Source organism: Anguilla anguilla, chromosome 6, assembly GCF_013347855.1.
Source record: "Anguilla anguilla isolate fAngAng1 chromosome 6, fAngAng1.pri, whole genome shotgun sequence".
In the NCBI taxonomy this organism is placed as follows: domain Eukaryota; kingdom Metazoa; phylum Chordata; class Actinopteri; order Anguilliformes; family Anguillidae; genus Anguilla; species Anguilla anguilla.
The window spans coordinates 25,919,978-25,941,984 of record NC_049206.1 but is presented as its reverse complement, the minus strand read 5'-3'; the positions used below and the strand labels follow the sequence as shown (position 1 = coordinate 25,941,984).

The 22,007-nt window shown below is 37.2% G+C and overlaps 1 long non-coding RNA gene across 1 annotated transcript; it reads right to left on the bottom strand.

Annotated features, from left to right (window-relative positions):
* Positions 1-7,913: 7,913 nt before the first annotated feature.
* On the bottom strand, positions 7,914-9,383 carry LOC118229276. Its single transcript, XR_004765636.1, has 3 exons — positions 8,873-9,383; positions 8,335-8,426; positions 7,914-8,171 (listed from the first exon to the last, which is right to left on the bottom strand). It is a non-coding gene; the product is annotated as an uncharacterized LOC118229276 (long non-coding RNA).
* Between the last annotated feature and the right edge of the window lie 12,624 nt (positions 9,384-22,007).

The following is a 22,007-nucleotide window of genomic DNA, read 5'->3' as shown; positions in this document are numbered from 1 at the left end:
AAATGCTACCTTTCTTGAATTCTTGAAAATAAGTTACAAGCTCTAATTTAATGTCAACGTAATCTACTTTGTATCCAACCTAAACTACTAAATTGAGCACTGTTAATAAATAAATTAATCTGTCAATGTGTCAAAAATGCATTAAAACATCTGTTTTATTGTATAGGAGAAAGTAACATTGTTATGGTGTTATTAATCTGCTTCAAACTGATTGATTTTAAATGGACTAATGAGAGAAGAGGCGTATTTCATGTTTTTTCAACAGAATGCATGACTTGTTTCTATTTAATCCTTTCTCTTAGCATCAATGATAATAACAAAGAAAATTGGATTGTATAATAAGAAGCTTGAAAAGGCATTATTTTTGTGCTGTTTCCAGGATCATACTGTACCTTTATACTTTGTCCATCTGTAACTCTGGGGTTCATATCTCTACATGTTCTACTGTGTGTGTGTGCGTGTGTGTTTATGTTTATGCGTGCGTGTGTGTGTGAGAGAGAGAGTAGACTGTTACCTAAAACAGTGACATGAGAAATCCAATAGTGCCTTCTGCAAGGCAGTGATGAAGCAGTGTTTCTAGGAGATTTTTCTCCAAGTCTGTCAATAATGTCCCAAATATGTTGGACAATCCCAAAAAAAGTCCCCAAAAGCCACTACAGTTTTGTTTCTTTAGATGTCTTATTGCCTCAATAATTTACATCACTGAGTGACTTTCTGAGATACCCAGTGTGTCAGGAACTATATCTACTGTTTCCCACAATGGTCAAAGCAGCAGAAAAAAACCATTAATCTGGCCCTGCTTTACAACCACATTTGGACTCCAGCTGTCATGATTCCACAAGGTGATGGTGACCCTGTCATTGGCTAAATTAACTGTAGTTCTGTGTTGTCACACAGAAGAGTAACTCAACCATGAACAGACTGAATTATTCTAGTTTTAAGGCTTATTTCCACAAATCAATCTTCAGAAAAATCTTGGCAAAAAAAGAATCAGTTGAAAAATGTACAATAGTGTAGCCCCAAGGTCGTACTCTTGCTGTAATGAGATAAATAAGATTTACAGATTTAAATATTGGATTAGAGAGAGTGATGAAGACATCAAACAATAACTACACATATGTTTTCTTCATAGCGATCATTGCAAGGGAACTTTAGTCAGCTAAGCTCTTTTCAGCCCACACACTCACAGACACACACACACACCCACACACACACACACACACACACACACACACCCACACACACACACACACACACACACACACACACACACACACACACACACACACACACACACACCCACACACACCCACACACACACACACACACACACACACACATTCATGCACACACACACATGCTTTTTTCATTTTTCCCTTGACTGCTTTAATACTTTTGATTAATGTAAATGGCTCAGTGGAAATTAAGAAACTCGCTGCTTCCAGAAATGGGCCGGACTACTGAACTGGAAGATGAGAACTGTTGGTTATCAGACTGGATGCAAAGCAAAGAAAGGGACACAAAGATGGGATAATTGTTTATCTTTAGAGGAAAATATTAAACAAAAAACTGTTGAATTAAAAGGACAATTCAGAAAACCTAGGCCCTATTCCTCACAGGTAGCTTAGCTAACTAAGAATAGTCTGATGTTAGCTGTATTCAATTATCCCAATAATTAAATTTAAACCATTCCCATTAAATGTTAAAATTGTCTTGTAAATTTGATTCAGATTTCAGTAATCTGAAAGATTTCACATTGCAATGTTACGTCCAAAGGGACAAGGACCTCACATCAAAGCATTGATGTTCAAAAATCAACGAAAAAGAAACAGCATCTCTTTTTCAGCCAGACTGATGCATGAAATAGTTATGCAAAGTTAATAGATATAACACTATGACAACAAAATTCAATACCGCCCATCATAATGACCTGTGATGCATGATTACATTATTAGAACATAATGATTTAATGGCAAATACAAAAATGTCCAATAACTATAAACTGAATCACAGGCACAGAGTCTATTCACTTAATTTTCTTGATTCATGGACCAAACCGCCACTTTGCTTCAATATTGGAAATGAGGCAGGAATTTGAGAATGGCAGAGGCAAAGTCACGGATGCTATGTGGTATCATCCATGGTCTGGTGACACCTAAAATGAAGCCATTAATAAAACATTAAAAAATTGTTTGATTAATGGCATCATTTTGTGAATTATGTCAGTTTTGAGTACGAAGTAAATGATCCTGTCATATGCATACGAACATTAATCCCATGCTTAGATTTCCTGTTCATGAAGTCCAGCTCATATGGTCCTGTAACAATGTAACTATACACAGAAACATTTGGGACCTCTGGCTCCCTGACCACGAGACTGACCCTCTGCCGAGTCAGGTTCATTATGAACCTTACTGGTCAACCAAAGCATAAGGATATGCCTGTCCCCTTCCGCTTGTGACCCTGAAATAAACTCTCTGTTTGATCAATTAGGCATCAGCTATGGGTGAGGAACACCCCGTTTTTGCAGGAAAATAGGGAACCCGATTTAACAGGCTTAAACATTAATGCAGTAATCAGTGGTTTATCTATCCATGTTTATTGACCGCTCCAATAACTCGAGACAATGAAATGTTTGTGCACCCAAAAATAATCCACCAGCAAGGTTGCAGTAAACACACATGGAGTTTCTTCAAGTCACTGACTTTTTGAGCATAACAACTCACCAAAAGGCTTAACATCTGGGTGCTCTGAGGGGTGCTATGAGGGTTGAGACACTTGTCTACCCGATCAGACACAACTAAGGAAATCGACAGACTTCGCTGTGCACCCCAAAGCACCTTGCCTGAGCAATAAGAAAGAGTTGGCCTGGTACCGTCCGCAAAATAAACCAAGCTGGTTTAATTCCCTCCGACAGCTGTTTTGAGGAACAAGTATCTACATACTTTTCCTGTGTACCTCCCTTGTAGCTGGATCCAAGAGTAAGATTTATGCACATCCCAAGTTAGTCCACACGCGCCTGCAGTGGCCTTGGAACAGCTGATGAGCTGACGCATCATCTAACGGAATTAAGGACTGGTCTCCCCTTTTATTGCCATTAAGTATTGAAATGCATTTTATTTAATACTGACATCAAACCATAGGATAGCGTAAAACTTGTAATACCTGATTAAGTCATTTAACTGCTGATTTTTTTTTGTTGTGTGTTTGTTTTGCTATGCATTTGTTCGTCTGGAATAGCGAATTGACTGACCTTGTTTTACATTGATAAAACTTCATTTTATGAGACTGACTAAACAAACTAACCACGTAATATAGAGTCGCGTGTCACTAATCCATAACACATTTATTAAGTGTTAGTATTGTTAACTTCTATATTTTGCCATTTGTATAATTATCACTTCCTCTGATTATGAATCGTATAGTATTATTCCTCATATTATGCAAATGATTGTTTTCAATTAGTTTGTTTCTGTATTCATTATCATAGTCAATAAATATATATCCTTTATTTCCAAACCATTGTCGTCTCTATGTTATTTCACTAAATTGGACTCACTAAGTACAAACATACAGAATTCTGATTGGTTGTTGAACTCAGTTGTTCAGAATAACCCTGGCCAAAACTCATTACAGCCTGTGGGTACCTTGATGGGGATCGGTCTGTCCACAGTACCAACGATGTTGGGAAACTGAATAATAATTTACTTGATAAACTATAACAGTGGGATTAAATGTTCATTACATTGCCAGATATTGCATATAACCTACAGTACATATACCTGCAGCTGCTGTTTGTAATATTTTATAACAGGCTGACTCATTAAATCAGACGATTCAGAGATGATGATATAGGCCTGCTCATTAACATTGTTTGCTTGCCAAATTATATTATTTGAACAGCTGCATCTCTGATGTGTTCCTGTTTTTGTCCATGTCATAAAACACTGCATCATGGTGCCTTTAGATTAATGAGGTAATTCAGCAGGGGATCATGTGACCTTAAAGTTGGTGTGATACAATATAGTAAACAATACAAGGTAAAACTCATTACTCTTTTAAAAAATTAAACACTGTTCAGTCCTTTTCTAAATTAAACTTGTGAGGACAAGAAGACTATCCTTGAAGGTAATATCACCTTTTGTAATAGTATGTCTTGAAATAGCCATGAAGATAGTGTCCATAAAAAGAACTGTCACGAAAAAGTCACAGAAGGAAGAAAGTAAAAATAGCTAGTGCCTTCTTTTAAACATAGAGGTCTGGCTATAGTTTGAACTTTAAAATGTATGATAATTTAATTATAAATAATATAAAGAGTTATTAGATATTTGATACTCCAAAATACCAAAGTGTACACGCTGTATATTGGATGTAAGAATCAACGGGCTGCATTAATAAAAATCTGAAAGACAGAATACAAAATACTTTTGTAAATATTACGCATGAAATGCATACGATGAATGTCACAAGAAATTCAAAATGCAACTGAATGAAGGTACACAGTAGGTAATATAAGGTGAGGGACCAGGAGAAGGCCTCTGATTGTGCTTTCATACTCTGATTTCCATTTAGTCCCTTTCATTCCTGTTCTATGTTCAACAGCACGCTTTGAGTTTGTACAATCGGTCAGTTTATATGCCCCTCAAACTGATCATTGTCTGTAATATGTGGATCAAAACATTACTCCTGTTAGCTGAACCTGATCAGACCTCAAAGTTTGTTTCCATCAACCAGGTGAGGGAGGTCAAAACTGGTCCTCATATCCAGAAAACATTTTCCCAAAGGGGAAAATGCAGCCTAGCTAATCATCAAGATCGCTGCCGACTCAACCTTGTTTCCCTCTCGCAGGATTTTTCAGCTAGCTTTCTGAAAATTTGCACTACTACACAATAGATCAAATTCAGAAATGTATATGCTTTATATGAAGGAACCACTATTCACCCCATTTTGTTTTAAATTATCTAGTTTTTACTTAAATGTATTGTGGTAATAACTAAACCAATGTACAGCTTAAGTTGTTTTTGTTTTTTTCCATGGGCCCACTGCCTAAAATTCAAACATCACTCTTAAATCCACCTGGGTGCATTATTGCCTCTGGCTGAGGTTCCTTAACTGAACATTTGTCAATTTTTGTTGATTCCTATTTGAAACCTTTGGTTTGTAAGCTTTGTCCAAAGATTCTATTTATTTCCAAATAACAATGCTGTGGGTCCCCAAACTATACCAATTTGTATCTGGGGAAATCTGAGCATAATTTTATTTGTAATGTCTTTGATGTATACATAAATAGTACAGATATACTGTTTTTCATTTAAAAAGGTGATCAGGATCCAAATGTGTTCCAGGCCTCACAATCTTGACATTATCTTTCAAATAGATTGTGGTAGCTAATCTACATCCTTGTATAAGAAGTCTGAAGTCTGTAAGTCTGTACAAGCTAATAGCTTTCACCCAGTACCCAGAAAACAGTCTTCCCTATTAAGCTACTCATGCATATTCAGCGCAGTTGTACTCATTTCCTTTGCAACTAATGCTATGGATATGTCCTTTTGACTTATATAACATGGCTACACTGAATCCTTGGTCAAAACTGAATTTACAATCATATGAAACAGACAGGAGTAAGCTTTTGGAATGTGTGTTACAGGTTCATGTCAGGATGATGAAAATCAGGTACATTTGTGTTTCTTCATTTTCAAAGGTAACTATTTATTAGATAGGATGTCTTAAAATCTGTTGCTAAGCTACAGTTTATTTTTCAGTTTCCTAGGTTTTCCCATAAGAGAGGATGCAGTTTCAGAAACATGCTTGTTAACACTGATGAGTATGTACATCCAAAGCCACAAAGGTATGGTAATTCAGACAGCATTCCTGACTGCAACTTTACATTGTTATTGTATATCAAGACCTTTTCTTTCACCCATCCAGTAAGAGAATACACATAGAGAAAGGATTGTCTCATCATCTTTATCTTAAGATGTCCTTGCAATTTTTTATGTTTTCTTCAAGACCAAAAGGGCCATCTGTAGAAAGACCTCCAGTCTCCACTAGCCAAGCACTTTTCTGGGGCTAACAATATGATAGCCATGGATGATAGTCTCCGTTTTCTCACACAGGGGTGGTGATACAAAATAACCTGCTACTTAAACATGAAGCATATTCGATTCACTATTTGGGTAGAATAGCAACAGAAGGTCTTAATGAAGACCTTGACGTACCCCCTTTTGTGTTTGCCTTTTGCAGTTAGGCCATGCTCCTATGAGATTTGCCTTTTTTTCTAGTTATGTTTGGTTTCAGGATCTACCATGAAATTTAGAAGTATATGCTATATACCCCCCCACCCCACCCCCACCCCCCCATACCACTGTATTCCTATCTTTGACAGTTAATTTTGCTATTCATACAGCCAACTTAAAGAAGAATAGATTTTTTAATGAGTACAATTAAACATTTGGACATATTCTATTTGTGGCAGTTGTTACGCATTGCTTACTGGTGTGGTGATTCCTACCACTTGAATGCACCTGCTCACCTGTATCCTATATAATTTACTGCTGATGTGTTAAATATGCTGTGCTTCCTGTTCATCGACCTGGCATTCAATTGAGAAAGGCTGAGATGAAACCTTGCTGTTTTGTGCTGGCATTTCTTAACTATAAACTATAATAAATACTAAAATCTACTATATTTCCTGTGAGCATGCTCTGTTTCTGTTGCTTATTACACTAATCTATGAGGACTGACTGGGTCAGTGCCACTGCCTTTGTGAAGTGTTCCCGTTAATCCATGCTTGCTGCGAGGACATTTGTTTTAAGTTCACTTGAGTAATAAAATGTGCCTTTTTCAAATGATTTTGTGCTCAGCAAAACCTGTTCTCTGATTTGGCATTGCCATACAATTCCCATGAAACATTTCACTGACATCTCATAGACATTAAAGACAAAGACTTTGAAATGTGGGACCTCGATTGGACAGGCACCTGCATATATGTGAGTTATCTTGGATAATGACAACATAATTTGTCTGAGAAGGCTTTTTAAGGTTCCACAAATACGTATGTGTCAGCTGCATCTCCCATTCCAGGTTGCCAGACATGACAAAACTAGAGGTTGGCTATGGCTTTGAAGCAGTGGTATTCACAGGAAAAAAACAGCCAACCCAATTGGTCATAATGAAACTGATTTCCACTGCACCCACAGGAAATGTATTCCTCTTAAACGAACCTATTTGCATTTATTGTGCTATAAGTGCACTATAGTGTCTCTAGTCACAACATTACCAAAATTGAGACGGATACAGCTTAATTTTCCACCACCTTGAGTTTCAATTAGAGTTTCACAATCGTGCCATGACTGCAAATATTGGGCCCTCTCTAAACAGCCACTAGCCTACACTCTCTTCAGGGAGAAAGAGTATGCTATAGTTTGACAGCAGAAAAAATAAGATATCATTTTTTTTTTTTTTTTAACATGGAGCATGTTTATCACAGAGTATTGTGGCAATTGCTGCCAAATCATAAAATTATGAGTGAAATGGTTAACTTACAGTATGTTTCAAAAGCTCATTTGGTAGCAGTGCATTTGGGTGAAACATTTAAAATAAATTGGAAATCCAGCAATAATACCTTCATTCATAACTATTCTGGCCTGAGTAAAATGTGCTAAATGTTTCCAATTAAAAGACTGTGCCTCCAAGAGCACAAATGATTCTAAGAAACACACTGGTCAATCTTTGTGGGAACTCAGTAGTTAACATATATGTGATTCATTTCGCATAATGACAAATCACGAAACCAAAATAAGCGAAAAACAAATAGCATGCAATGTAAGTACTGAGAAGCAAGGGATGTAGTGGGAGTAACTGCTTTCTGGGTTGCCCATTGCCAGAGTGCAAATGGAGCCAGAGAGGAGAGGTTACATGGCAGTAAAAAGCTTTTATTTTCACTGATCAACAACATTCAACAAAAATAGTTTTCTTCAGCCATAGCTCAAGGACACACTTGTCTTCTTATAATGATGCTATGACTGGTCTCTTTCTCCATCACATCTCTTTCTCCAGTGGAGAGGCCTGGAGGGGGGACTGGGGCTTTTTGTCTGGCCTTGGGAGCAACCTATTTGGGTATAAGTGGTACTGGGTCTGAACCCTAATTCCAGGGTCAATTTTGAGGGATTCTAAAGGGGAGAAAAACTAAAATGAGGAATTAAAAATAGTAAGGATTGGGAGGTTCTGGCTTCTCACCAAACTTTGACTTATCTCATTGTTATACAGTCATCTAATCACAGTGATTGGGAGCAAGCTGGAACTTTGGAGATGAGGGAAAGCAGCACATCTCACATTGCAATTGAAGACAGACTCTCAGTAGCAGCAGGACCACTCCAAAGTCCACCTAGCAAGCTACCACAGGCCTAAAGGAATAGCAGCATAGGCTAGAAAAGAGGAAGAAGAGGGAAATGTCTGAGCAAGGAAGGAAAAGAGTTTAAAAAAGGAACACACTTTGTACAGTTTGTTCAAGTAATAGTTAGTCATTAACAGGGCTTGACATGAACAGGGCTTGAAACCTTTTCACTCCCCAGTCACTGTGGCTATTGATATTCACATAATGCTCAATACTGTCAGACATTTACTCATATTCATTTAATAACATCAATCTTAAAACTCTGCTGATGCACTTTTATTTAAAAAATTTACCTTTATTTTTAAACTGCAATTACAAAATACCGGTGTTAGCAGTGTGGCAATAACTACTCCAGTGCAGGCTTACACATCATATGCTTTCATACTAAACACTGCAACAAGCTGTCTACTTTCTTTTCTTTTTTCAGTGCTAGATAAACAAAAGTGCTAAAGTAGCCATGAAATCATGGGCGTTCACCTGTCAAAGTCACAGAACTGTCTGGTGGAAGTTCATACTCCTTTGCCAAACCATTGTTGTTTTCTGTCTTTGGTCCTGCAATCATTGTGTTTTCCAATCAGAACTTGAGAATCTGAATCGGTGCTCTCACTGGCATGGGGTGTCTCTAATCTGCCACAATCAGTATAGGTACATTTGTATGTGGCGCCATGTTTGGCTGTTATTTGATTTCAGCCGAGTTCGTCTTCTCTTACTGAGAGGAACCAAGCGCAAGAGGGCGAAGTACATGGCGAATGGGATGAGCATATAGTTTGTACCCAGTGCTCATGGGAGTTGTAGTATCATGTAGTATCACCTTGAATCAACTTAACTACTTCAGCTTCCTTTTGTGAACTAAAATAGTTATATTCATAGAAAATGCGACCAAAAGGTTACCCGCCAAAGTGTCTAGTAAGAGTGAACGAGTTACACGCCACTGCCAAATTCAACCCACATTTAGCGGGTGGCGGGTGTTAACTTCAAGCCCTGTTCATTACTCCCTACAAAATCAACTGGCGATAAGATGGTCGACACAAGCGTTCCTCTTCTTCATACCAACAGTTCCCCAGTGAATCTGCAAGAATAAAAATGGATGAGAATTATCTACTAGTGATAAATACTAAGGAGAAAAATAAATTACAGGCCAGGAAACAAGCTGTACTTCTAAACTGCTTTGGAAATGAGCCCACTTGTGCATTTCGGGAAACAAAATCCTCACATCCATCTGGACAGAGAGCTTGGCAGATATCTACTGATCAGCTTTGCATTTTGTTGTACTAATGGTTACTTTGTAATTTGAATGTGTTTTGACATGAGGGAGTCTGACAAAGGTGCCATTACATCCCTAGAGGAAACAGAAGGACCTGTGGGGTTTGTTTGTGTTACTGAGAGAATATAGAGAAACAGGAGACCTGAGTTGGAGGTGAAATAAGGTAAGATAAATTAGTTTAAATTTTAGCTTTTTTTTGAGTATGCATCCAATCCAATTTTGTTCAAGGAACTACAAAAATAAATATGTTAATAAGAACCATTGCTTTCACCAATTCATTAGTGAAGAAGAAACATTATTTTCAAGTGTGTGATTACTACCAATTGATACTGCAAATTTGCACTAAAAATTCAAGTGTTTCAGTCTGGTAGGTAAATATACTGTATTTATATATTGTATATACAGTATTTATACTGTAAATAGATGCATCAGTACCCATCCCTATTTATCAGTAGAGTAGTATTATTATATTGTGGATGCCTTTGTATTCACATATTTTTCACATTGAAAATTTAACTTTTTATCATATTTCGATAAGTTTTTATTCTCGCCAAGTATCTGTTCCATCTACAAGGATTTGGCCAATGATAATATATCTGTTCCTGTTCCTGTACTGTTAATGCTGTATAGTTCCAGAGCTGTTGCTTTCATTTTCAAAGAATTTTGAAATATGAAGGTACTACCAGAAAAAGACTGGACATGCTTTGGTTTTGATTTTACAATGATTGTTTTATTGGCTGTTGTCTTCTAAATGTCATACAAGCTACTTCCATATAAAAAAAGATGTAATTGCTTAGCAGTGTTTTCCATAGATGTAGATAAAGCATTTGAGCACATAGATTGGAGCTACTTTCATTTTTTTGGAATTGGTCCTTCATTCATTCATAGAATTCAAAATTTTTATCATAATGAAAGTTTTTATTCATAATCCAACTTCACACACAGGCTAGACGAGGTTTCTTCAATTCCCTCTGGAAAGAGGCACAAAGGCAAGTTTCACCACCATTTGAGGGTTTTCTCCCCACTGGGAGTTTTTTTTTTTTTACCTTGCCATTTGGGGGTTCAGGCCTTGTGTTTACTCTGTTTCTCTTTTTGGTTTGTTTCTTCCCTTGCTACTCTTTAAAGTGTCTTTGTGACAGTTCTCTGTAAAAAGCGCTATACAAATAAAATGAAATCGGACTGAATCAGCCAAAAAGTTTGCCCTGCAGCTACAAGCCCTCATCCAGACTCTGGAGCAAAGGTTTTTTTAATTAATTTTATTTAACCAATCCAGTATAAGGGCTCTGTCCGCCATACTTCTATGAGCACATGTTTCTCAGCTTTAGATAGTTACTAGATCTGTTCCTTGGGCATTAACATTATGAATGAAGTTTTAGTCTGGGCCTAAAAGCAATCACTCCCAGCTAAATTTTGGCCTCATAGACTTCAATTTTAAATTTGTCCCAGTTCAAGATCTAACTTTGAAGCTAATTTATCTGCCATAGAGAATATACAAAAGGGTTTAATTAAGTGGGCACCTCTGCATTTTACTTCACATGCTGGATCTCTGTAATTAAAATGAATACCCTCCAGCACATGAGTATTCTCTATTCTGTGATCTTGTTTTCTACTCCTCCCAATTCATTTAATGAAATGGATACAATATGGAGAAAGTGTATCTGGAGAAACAAATGAACAAGAATATGTTTTTCTGCTTCACAGCATCTTGAATTCTCAGGGGGCCAAGCATTACCTTTGATATTGGATTTCAAGTTCTGTATTTGGTCATTTCAGTTGAGGGCCAATAAAATATATGCAATAGGGTTCATCAATGAATTGAGACCGAGAATCTGTTTATGAATTAAAGTCAATTAGATCTTATTCACGTGTATACATGCCCAACGAGCATTTAGGATGTGACTTAAAGCTGTGGTATCCAATCAGCATGTAGATGCTTGTTTTCCCAAACTTTGTTGTGACTACAGCCTAATTGCCCCGACTACAGTTATCCCAACATGAATGCTCAGCTTTGGCAGTAACCTCATCCACAAAGTTTTGCTGTGCAGTCTTCAGTTATGTTGTCCATCCCTGCGATCTTCAATGTATGTTTTTCTTATCTCATGTCTTTTAAAAAATTTTGTTCGCAAAATTTTTGCCTCTCTTCCCTCTGTTTTGGTTGGTGTTTATGCTCTATTTCTCAAATTCAAATCTGCATATTGGCATAATGAGTATAAGATATATTCTGTTGTTAAAGCTTACAAAATTGTCACAATAAAAAAAAAAAAACAATAATAAGTGGATATGTGTTGGTGTTATTAATTAACAATAAAATTAAAACAGTAATAATGGACATAAAAAAACAATATAAATAAAATAACTTTTATTAGCATGAGATCCCTGGGACAGTGAGCCCAGGGATGTCATGCTAAAATCCTGGAGGACCACTGTGTGTGCTGCTTTTTGATGTTTCCTGCACTTAGACTGTTAATTTAAGTAATTGATTGGTTAAAGTCAGCACACATTGTTTTCCAAGGCCTGATTGGCTGCTGATTAAAAGGAAATCACAAAAGCCAGCAGAGACTGCAGCACTCCAGTCCTGGAGTTTGAGGCCCCTGCTTTAGGCCGTGGCATGTTAGGCCACAGAAGTCAACGAAATGTAAGTGCCATGTATTTATTAGCGAAAGTACTTAACTGATGAAAGTATTTGTATTTTCAAACTCTTTGACATAAGCGTATATATATATATATATATATATATAATAATAATAATAAATAACTCCCCAAATAACTCCCCTAACTTAATGGCAAGGTCTCTTTTTTCTCATCCACTTCTCCACCCACTTTGCAGCATAGGGTATTAAAGGCTTGCACGCAATTAGAAAACTCACAATGACTACTCACTGTGCAGTTTACTTCACACGGCAGGTGAGAAACAATTTAATTACTAAGTCCAGTGGTGTATCATGTTCAGCCGTAGTTCCTGCTGTAAGGAAAACTATTAATGGAATATTCACACCAGCGGTGCACCTCAGTTGTGCAAAGGGAATCTTGAAAGCAATCAAATGAGTAACATGTCACACAACCAAATAAGGACTAGGAGTGGGGGAAATTTCCTCTGCTAGGGAAGCACAAAACAGACACAGGGAAACACAATGCTCACTGTGAAAGAACACAGTGAAAGAATAAGTGATGAAGAAAGGAAACACATCCACACTGGTTCCATGAATAGTTGTCAATTTTGCAACACGTGTACTTCAAATACATTCCGACATCATGTCATTTTGAATGCAAATTCTGAACTGCTTACTGGAGGCAATTGTTCCAGACCTATTAAGCTGCTCAGCTCCAAATGGAGTGTAAATGACTTGCTGTCGCACTGCTTTGGTATTGATGTAATGTAAAATTATGACCCTGGAATCCACAAAAATCTAAATTTCAGAGGTCCTCGACACTAATAAAGATTACCTTATGATACTGAGTGACAGCTAACTGCAAAATACAAAAAACTGCAAGTATATTCACAAAACATGAAGAATTAAGTGTGAGTGTATGCACTTTCAAATTTAATGTTATGATAGAATGCATATATTTTGGCTGATGCAAAAAAGTGAGCATAAAACTAACAAGTCACTTCCCATTGATTAAAAAAACTAGAAAAATGTCTCTCCCTCTCACTGAACTTTGGGGCAATCTAAAATTAACAACTTGGGAGCGAGCTTCCGAGGAAACAGCATAATAAAACAAAAACAATGTGCACTGTTCTCCAGTGTAATGAAATGTGCGGTGCTCAACACATTTATGGATGTTTTGATTAATAAACAGTGCTGGAAGCAGTTTAAGTTGAACTGGGTATGACACCGCCTTCTCAACAGATTGCAGTTTCCTCTTTTTTAGTGCTCCCTCATGCCGTGTCTGTTATGGCATGACTTGAATTATTCCTCATATGCTTTCAGCTCACAGGACAGTCAGCATTAGCTCAGGATTACCCACCACTATCAAGCTCATCTCGTGGTCAATAATTAATATAGTTTGAAGGCTGCTTGAAAAAAATGATTCTTTGGCCCTGTAAATCTAACCTTTATCATTTCTACAAGACAACGTTATTTCCCTGCTTGTACTTAAATGTATTACCATTTATTTAATGTGTTACTTGTTACTTTTGGTAGGTTACCTGTCTTCAAACCGATAAGTAAATTTGATCCATAAACTCCAGTAATATTTACTATGTTTTTGCAAGTTATCTTATCACATGCTGCCATTCCAGAGTTAGCACCACCCACTTTGAGAAGGAAATTGTGAAATAAATGTTGATTACATGCAGTAAAAGTTCAAGTGTTACAGTAGTACATTGTGTTTAGCAATAGCTTTCATGTAGATGGTTATTCAGCTGAGCATTAATGTTTTCTCACTCTTAAAATAGCATGTTGAAATGATGTGAATCATATGCTATGGCCTTCACAGTCACCAGATCTCAACCCAATTGAACACCAATGGGCGATTTCAAACCGATATGTTAAACAGCACTCTCCATCACCATCATCAAAACCCAAACTGAGGGAATATCAAATATCAAAATATTAAAATAATGGTGTTCCATCCCTCCAGCAGAGTTCTAGAGAATTGTATGATCTATGCCAAGGCGCATTGAAGCTTTTCTGGTGACTCATGGTGGCCCAACACCTTACTAAGGCACTTTATGTTTGAGAATGTAAGACAGACAGCATTTTTTATAACAATTGTCAACTACAGACAAGCTATTTTAGTGTTCTATCTTATGCAACATCTTTCAGAAAATAGATATAGAAAAATGAATGATGAGATAAAGCTTGTGACTATTTTTATGTTTCGTTATTATCTCATTAAAATGAAAAGCCTGTTAAAAAATAATTCCCTAGTAACTGGATGCAAGTAGCCATTCCACTAAATTATTTAAATCTAAATTTGTGCATATTAACTTTCAAACCTTCAAACATTTTAACCATCACATTCTAAAAGGGTTCATTTAGCTGAGGTTCACGTTTCATTCATCAATTTATGCTAACGCTAAAACACGCTTATATTATTAGTATGAGAATCTGCCCAAAGTAGGACAGAGAAGGTTACGCATTACTTAAAGCAAAGTACAATACATCAAATTCTGTGTTGGCAACTGCCAATGTTTTCTGCACTTGTCCCTTATAAATAAACCAAAAATAATTATTTAAAAGGGAATTCCATAGCAAAAAAAAAACATTAACTTCATTTAACAGGTTAAGGCATAACTGATTAAGTTACTCTGGTTTCCTCCCACAATCTGAAGACATGCAGGCTCGGCGACTTGGAGGGCAATCACAGGCCATTGCTGCAAAACAGCCTGTGTCCTAGTCAACCGACCCTGTATAAATAAAGGTTTATGAAATAAAATTTAAATTTCCTTGCCTAGCTAAATGACTTTGTCTCTCCCCCATTCTTTCTACATAAATTGCAGCTATTAAAACCGTAGCTATGTTAAACCCTTGCAATTTTCCACACTACATCGTAGCAGTATTTTCTTTTCAGTAAAACTGAAGCAGGAAAGTAAACTAACCACATCAGCCTCCCTGCTGTGTCTTCAAAGTATGTACTGTGTACTTTCTACTGTCTACTAATACTTTTTAGTAAGCAATTGGCAGTATGCAGAAAGTATCCTCCATCATATTTCTAACTGTACTGTGCATGTTGTGAGACATTACGCCACTGCACAGCCATACTCATATGTCGTTGTTGAAAGAAAACATCAACAAAACTCAAAGCTTTTAAACGTAAAGCTTTAAAAAGCTTTAAATATTTATGGGACCGAAATGGTTGTTTGCTTCCTGAAAAGTATGCTCTGGAATATGTTCGGTGAAACCCTGGAAATAAGTATATCCTCCTGAGATTTTAAGTACACCACATTTAGAGACAGTTTCAATGACTAAATAACCTTCTCATCCTGTGCATTCAACAAGCATACTCAATAGTGGGAAAGTGTGTGGATTTAGACATGGCCCTAGATTTTCTTTTTTCAGTGGCTTGCTAGAAAGTAATGTCACCCTGTCTCGAAGAATGGCTTCCAGGCCAAATAGTAATGCCCAGCCCTTATGTTTGTATTGAGTAGGAGTGGCAACTTGTGATTGACATTGTCTGACATGTGCCCGAAGACTGTAAGCACCTGCCTATTGTAGTCTTTAGTAAAGCAGGTAACTGGAGCATCTGCAGTAGTTTGGTGCTATGTTTCTATGCTCACTACAGGTTAAGAGTTGGCAGACGGCTCATTTTAATCAGGAGGACAGCTACTCCTCCACAAAATAAAATAAAAATTTAGGGTGGAATTCACAGAGCAAGTCACCCTGCATAATATTTTACCACTACAGGGCCAAAATAACATTAAAGCAAAGAGCCATTGAACAGTGGCAGTTACTTATGATATTGAAATACTACATAAAGATATATACACAAACATACATTTTCCTTTTCTTGAACGTTCATTCATCATTCCTGTCTCCAAAAGCTTTGTCTGTCCCCATCACAGTAATGCTATCTTTCTTGATCTGTTGCATCAGTGGCTTCATTTCCTTCTCTGTCTGAATCACCTGATGCTTTTTCTTACTCAAATTTTTCCACTTCATCTTCAAGTCCTGACTTAACCACTTACCAATATGCAAAGAGCAGACAGTCTTCCAAATTCAACTATTTTATGTCAGAGGGCAGGGAAGCCTAGCTGAGATGGCGTAAGAGAACGAGCATATTGGTGTTTTTCTTTTGTGTTAAGCGTGAGGCTTTAGACCAGAAAGCTCTTCCACAGCATTTTAAATTAAAGTAAAATTAACAATGTTAGGAACTCGTACCCACTTGAGTTTCTGGTCAAAACTGAGATGGGATCAAACTCAGTCAAACTGTCATTGTTATTGCTCACCAAACAATGCACATATTTCAAAAAGTGGCTTCCCTTACTGACCTTGGAGTTAAAGTTAAAGCTCCATCGCTCAGCTTATACTTTTAATCAATATAAAACCTTCTGCCAAAAACTGTGGAGTGGACAAAATATGTGCCATGTGATACTGGAGCATAGACTACTGCAAGGCTACAGAGTTTGAACCTTCAAGATGGTCTCTAATGACCAGATCACACCACCAACTGACACTAATTGCCATTGACAACATGACATGCATAATACTTGTTTTCACGATCAACAGAACCACAGCCTGATATATCAGAGTAGTATTCTCTATGTAGCCAGTCCTCTGTGAATGAAAATCAATAGCATTAGAGACCAGAGGTCTGAGGCTTCAGTGAAGCAACAAAGTGTATAAATATTTGAAACTATCCATGCTACCACCTGCATACAGCCCTGATGGAATCCATATTATGGGAAATCAGACAGACTCACAATATCTAGAAAAAGGAAAACGATATTCCAACCACAAAATCCATATAAAGGAAGTTGCACATTATAAAATTCAAAATACGAATGTATTTATGTCAGATAATAAAATTAATTGCATTTTAACATTTGCAAAAGGCTTATGAATAAATGTTTTTTGTGTAAAAGGTGCTTTTACATTCCAGGTTTCAGAAGTGCAGGCCTGTCTGAGTCCTTTAGACCTGCAGTACATTCCCTTTACTTAAGGCTGTAGTCCAGAAGTACTCTGAAGAAAGCCATTATGGAAAAATAGCCACACATAAGAAATGTCAGAACCCTTCCGGTTATGTTAAATCCGAGAATAGGGTGTACACAGACCGACAGCACGCTACTTACATGAACAGCGACCCAAGTGTGACCTTTGCCATATAAGTCACAGATCTGCAGTTCTTTCTCTATATATACAACTCTCCAAATTAAAAGCTTATTTATCGCTAGACTGCTCCAGCAGAATTCATTGTTTCAATTTTCTCTGCATACCCCTATGAGAAACATAAATACTGAAAATGCTATACCTTTAAAATTTCTTCATGATGCCAAAAGTTTCAAAATGCTCTCCTATACAAGTGGCGACACAAACCACCCTCAACTCAACTTTTAGAAAGGATGAATCCATTAAATGACCCCAGGGTAATTAATCCAATGACATTTCCCCCATCTGTTAAAAGTATTAAATACAATCTAGTTATTGGACAAATTAGATTCAGGGGGTTCTTACCCTGGGACTGTTGATTAACCTGGAGACTCCTGCCTGCACAGACTGGCGAAGATCCTGGGCAAGCAGGAGGCTGCTCACACACGCACATACAAACACACCTGAGTGTTAGGAGATTCACAAGTGTAACATCTCTCCATGCAAACTCTTTTCCAAACCCTATTTTTGTGACAACGTAAGCACAAATGCACTTGAGTGCAAGTGGAACTGCTAATTTCCTCTTAACGCAAGCGGGACATTTGTCGGATTTGGCAGTTACGTTGTTGCAATAGGGAGCGTGTCAAAAGAAGCATTCAGCACTATGCAAATTTGGTGGTCGATAATGTGTTTGTGTTTTAAACCAACCCAGACCAGATTTAAACACAAACTAAGGGCCAAGTTGCTTGAAGGAATTTAGGAAACATTGGGTAGCATTGCTTTGGAATACAGCTTGTTTAATTTGTGTGAGCTAAGATGGCTAATATTGTTTCATGTAACTTTGACAATTTTGATATCAATACTTTTAATGGCAGGCCTAGATTTTAATGAATGACTTATAGGCAGCGCTTTGTATGTGTTTTTTTGTACATTGAAAACATGTTTTTTCATCAGATATAACATCTTTTTGTACTGTGTTTGTTATGACTTAGTGATAATAGGAACCAATATAAATGTAGGCTATGAGAGACATGCATACACACACATGCATGCTAACACATATTCTAGATGAAAGAGACACATAGGCATAGATTCAATCATTTTTACTTGACCACGAATGACAAATAAATGGAAGTGTATGCCAGGGGTGCCCAATACGTCGATCTCAGAGACCAAGCTGGCAGATTGCCGTGTCATTTTTTAAAAATGTTTCTAATTCTTCCCATTTCATCCATTTCCCTACGGCTTCTGCCTGACAGAGAGGTATGCTTGATTGATGTGAAATGTGGCCAATCTGCTACCGTTGAGAACTTTGTTACATTAAGCGTTTTCGTCCATTTGTGGTATTGTCAGGTAAATGTCCAATTTACGTGATAGCAACACAAAAAGTTGCATTTTATATGGGGCAGAACAGTTGTGGTGACACGATAAATCCAGTCCATTTTAGGCAGGGAATTCAGCTTTAAATATCCGACAGATAATGGTATGAATCTAAAAGCTGGGATTTTGTCCAGATATGATATTGGTGTAATTATTTTACTTTTATGCCAATACAAGTTTCCGTACAGTTTGGCTTATATTTGGCTTATATGCCGCCCCGTTAAGGCGTAACTTGTTGGGATAGCATACATGACATCCCAGTGACCTTCACATGGACATAGATTAGTCAAATTTGCAGATGATATAAAACTGGGAGGCCCAGCTAATAGTTTGGTATCTGCTAAAGTAATCCAAGAAGATTTAAACAAAATCCAGAAGTGGGTGGACACCTGGCAAATTAAATTCAACATAGCAAAATGTGAAGTTCTGCATGTGGGAAATAAGAAAACATTGGTACGATTACTTTATGGGAGGGACAAAATTGGAATGTTCTCAATTTTTAAAAGACCTGAGAGAAATGGTTGATAAAAGCTTTTCAGGTTCCAAGCACTGTGCTGCAGCAGTGAAAAAAAAGGCCAACAGGATGCTAGGATATATAGCCAAAAGTATTGAGTATAAATACCAAGGAAGTTACACTTATCTTATACGTTTGTTGGATCACACTTGGAGTATTGTGTGCAGTTCTGGGTCCATACTACAAGAAAGATATAGAGGTTCTAGAAAAGGTTCAAAGAAGAGCAACCAAATTGATCCCTGGTATAAAAGATAAAAGCTACAAGGAAAGATTTAAGGTGCTTAATCTCTTCAAGCTTAGTAAAAGGAGACTTTGGGTGATTTGATTGAGGCTTTTAAATTCATGAAAGGGATTAACAATGTAAACTACAAGAGATTCTTCAGATTGAGTTCTGTTAGTAGAACAAGGGGACATAGGTAAATTCCGTACGGACATCAGGAAGACTTTTATTCATGCAGAGAGTACTCAATGTGTGGAAAAACCTGCCAGGTCACATAGTAGAGGCAGAATCTCTGGGGATTTTCAAGACCAGGCTTGATACGGTGTTAGATACTATTTAGTCTGTAGGTAATCAGAGCACAAGGTACAATTTAGTCAGGGAAATGGCGAATTGTTGGGCTGAATGGCCTGTTCTTGTCGTTATGTTATGTTATGTTATGTTATGTTATGTTATGTTATGTTATGTTATGTTATGTTATGTTATGTTATGTTATGTTATGTTATGTTATGTTATGTTATGAAAAAAGACCTCAATGGATGGTATATGTGCAAAGCTGTACCTTGTGCATTCTTCAAATCGTCCGCCTGTAAGTTACTAGTTATTCAGTAAAATATCTCAGCGATTATTTCAGCTATAAAGAAGCTGTAAACTAATTTTGAAAGCTGGAGAAATTATCTAAGACTGTCAGGTTACTGCAACATATAACAGAGTTTCAGCAAGGGCTAGGGTCAAAGCTAGGTCATAGAAAGTGATTTTTCCAGGTAGGAGCTTTCAGGTGATTTAGTCAGTACTGAAAAGTCTGATTGAGATCATTCTTTCAGTGTTTGTAAGGTAGGAAATCTCTTATTTAGAAAAATATTTACATTTGAAATTGTATTTACCTATACAAAATACTCGCATCAGCTGCTGCTTATTCAGCTCAGTTGAAAATAATGCATCGACTTTTCCAATCCTATGTACAAAGAGTGGATTCACTTGTTTTGTCTGAGGGAGTAATTTATTAACGTATGTCCCAGTAGAGAAGGATTAGCAGTCGTTTCTCTTGTTGCAGACATTTTTTGGATTGTAAAATACCATAATCATTAACCTGGGGTGTCAATTTCAGCCCTCCTTTGGGAGGGGGGGCTACCTTGTTATTTCTTTTATCTTTTGTGGTTTTACCAATTGAGACAGGGTTATATATGGGTGATAGTGCTGCACCCTGAATCAAAGACCGATAAAAGGAAAAATTTAAGACAATGTTATTATTAGAAATTGGTGTCTAATTTCATGGCTATTGGGCTTTAGGAGTTTAACCTGAATTTCTTCAAAACAGATGTAGAAAGTGCAACAGCTGTATTAATGGATGCAAAAATGCACAAGAAAATGGACTGGTTGGCTGTGGAGTTGTTTCTCTTGTACATTAAAAAAACAGTGATAATAAACAAAAATAATTGACAAAAACAAAGAAGAAATGGCATATAAATGGAAAACATTTATTTGGGGGGAAATAAATATGAAAATTAAAACTTCAGTCTTTGTTTTCATATCATGAGTAATGGTGCTTAGAGGGGCTCATAATGGAGCCTTTCATGATGCACTTGCTCTTTGGTCATCACTAAATTAGCAGTTAGCTGTGGTGCTAACACACTGTTTTAAAGGGAATGAAATGGGGCTATTTGATTGGCAATAATGTAACAAAACCCCCATTACACCCACAGTTAATTTTTTCCTATTTAATTTACTGCTGCGCCATAGTTGCACTAAAGTCTGGTGTCAAGAAATTACTGAAATTGAGTTGGGAACGCCCTAATTTACTAGTGCGTTGAGTTACAGCTAGTGTTTGGCAGTTGTTAAAATAGGGCCCTATAAAGTATACAATCACATGTCAGCATACACGCTGGAAAGATCACTTTTTTTTGACAGGGACATAAACAACACTCCCAGTGTGTTGTATGTCATTCCAGTTTTAGAAGAGGCAGTGTTTGTACTCAGTGCACTAACATGAGTCTATGAAGCCCTGGAATGGGTCAAACTGCTGTGCACTGACAATGGCTGTGCTATTTAGATGCCTGCTTACACCTCACTTTCACTACACTATCAATTTTTACAGCAAAATAATACCTGCAACAATTCAGGTCAGGAACCTGACAAGTGTACAACAGCAGTGGGGCCCAGTGCTGGAGCAGGAAAGAGAAAATGTACAGATAAAGAAAAATATTGCATGAGATCAAGCAAGCAGAAATGTGAGACTCCTCTGCCCCTTAAAAAGGCAGTCCCGCTCTACAACCATTTCATATTTAATACAACTGGAAGAACAATACTGCTTAGGCCACCAAGAGAGCAGAGAGGAAAAATGTGCCAGTGCTGATAGTGTACACCCTTTCCAAGTGCAATATGTGGGCAATGGTAATTGAATGTTCATTAATTCAAGCAGGGAGCAGGGGAGAGCTGGATAAGACAGTGATCAGCAGCAATTAGTAGTACATACACCCAAGACATGT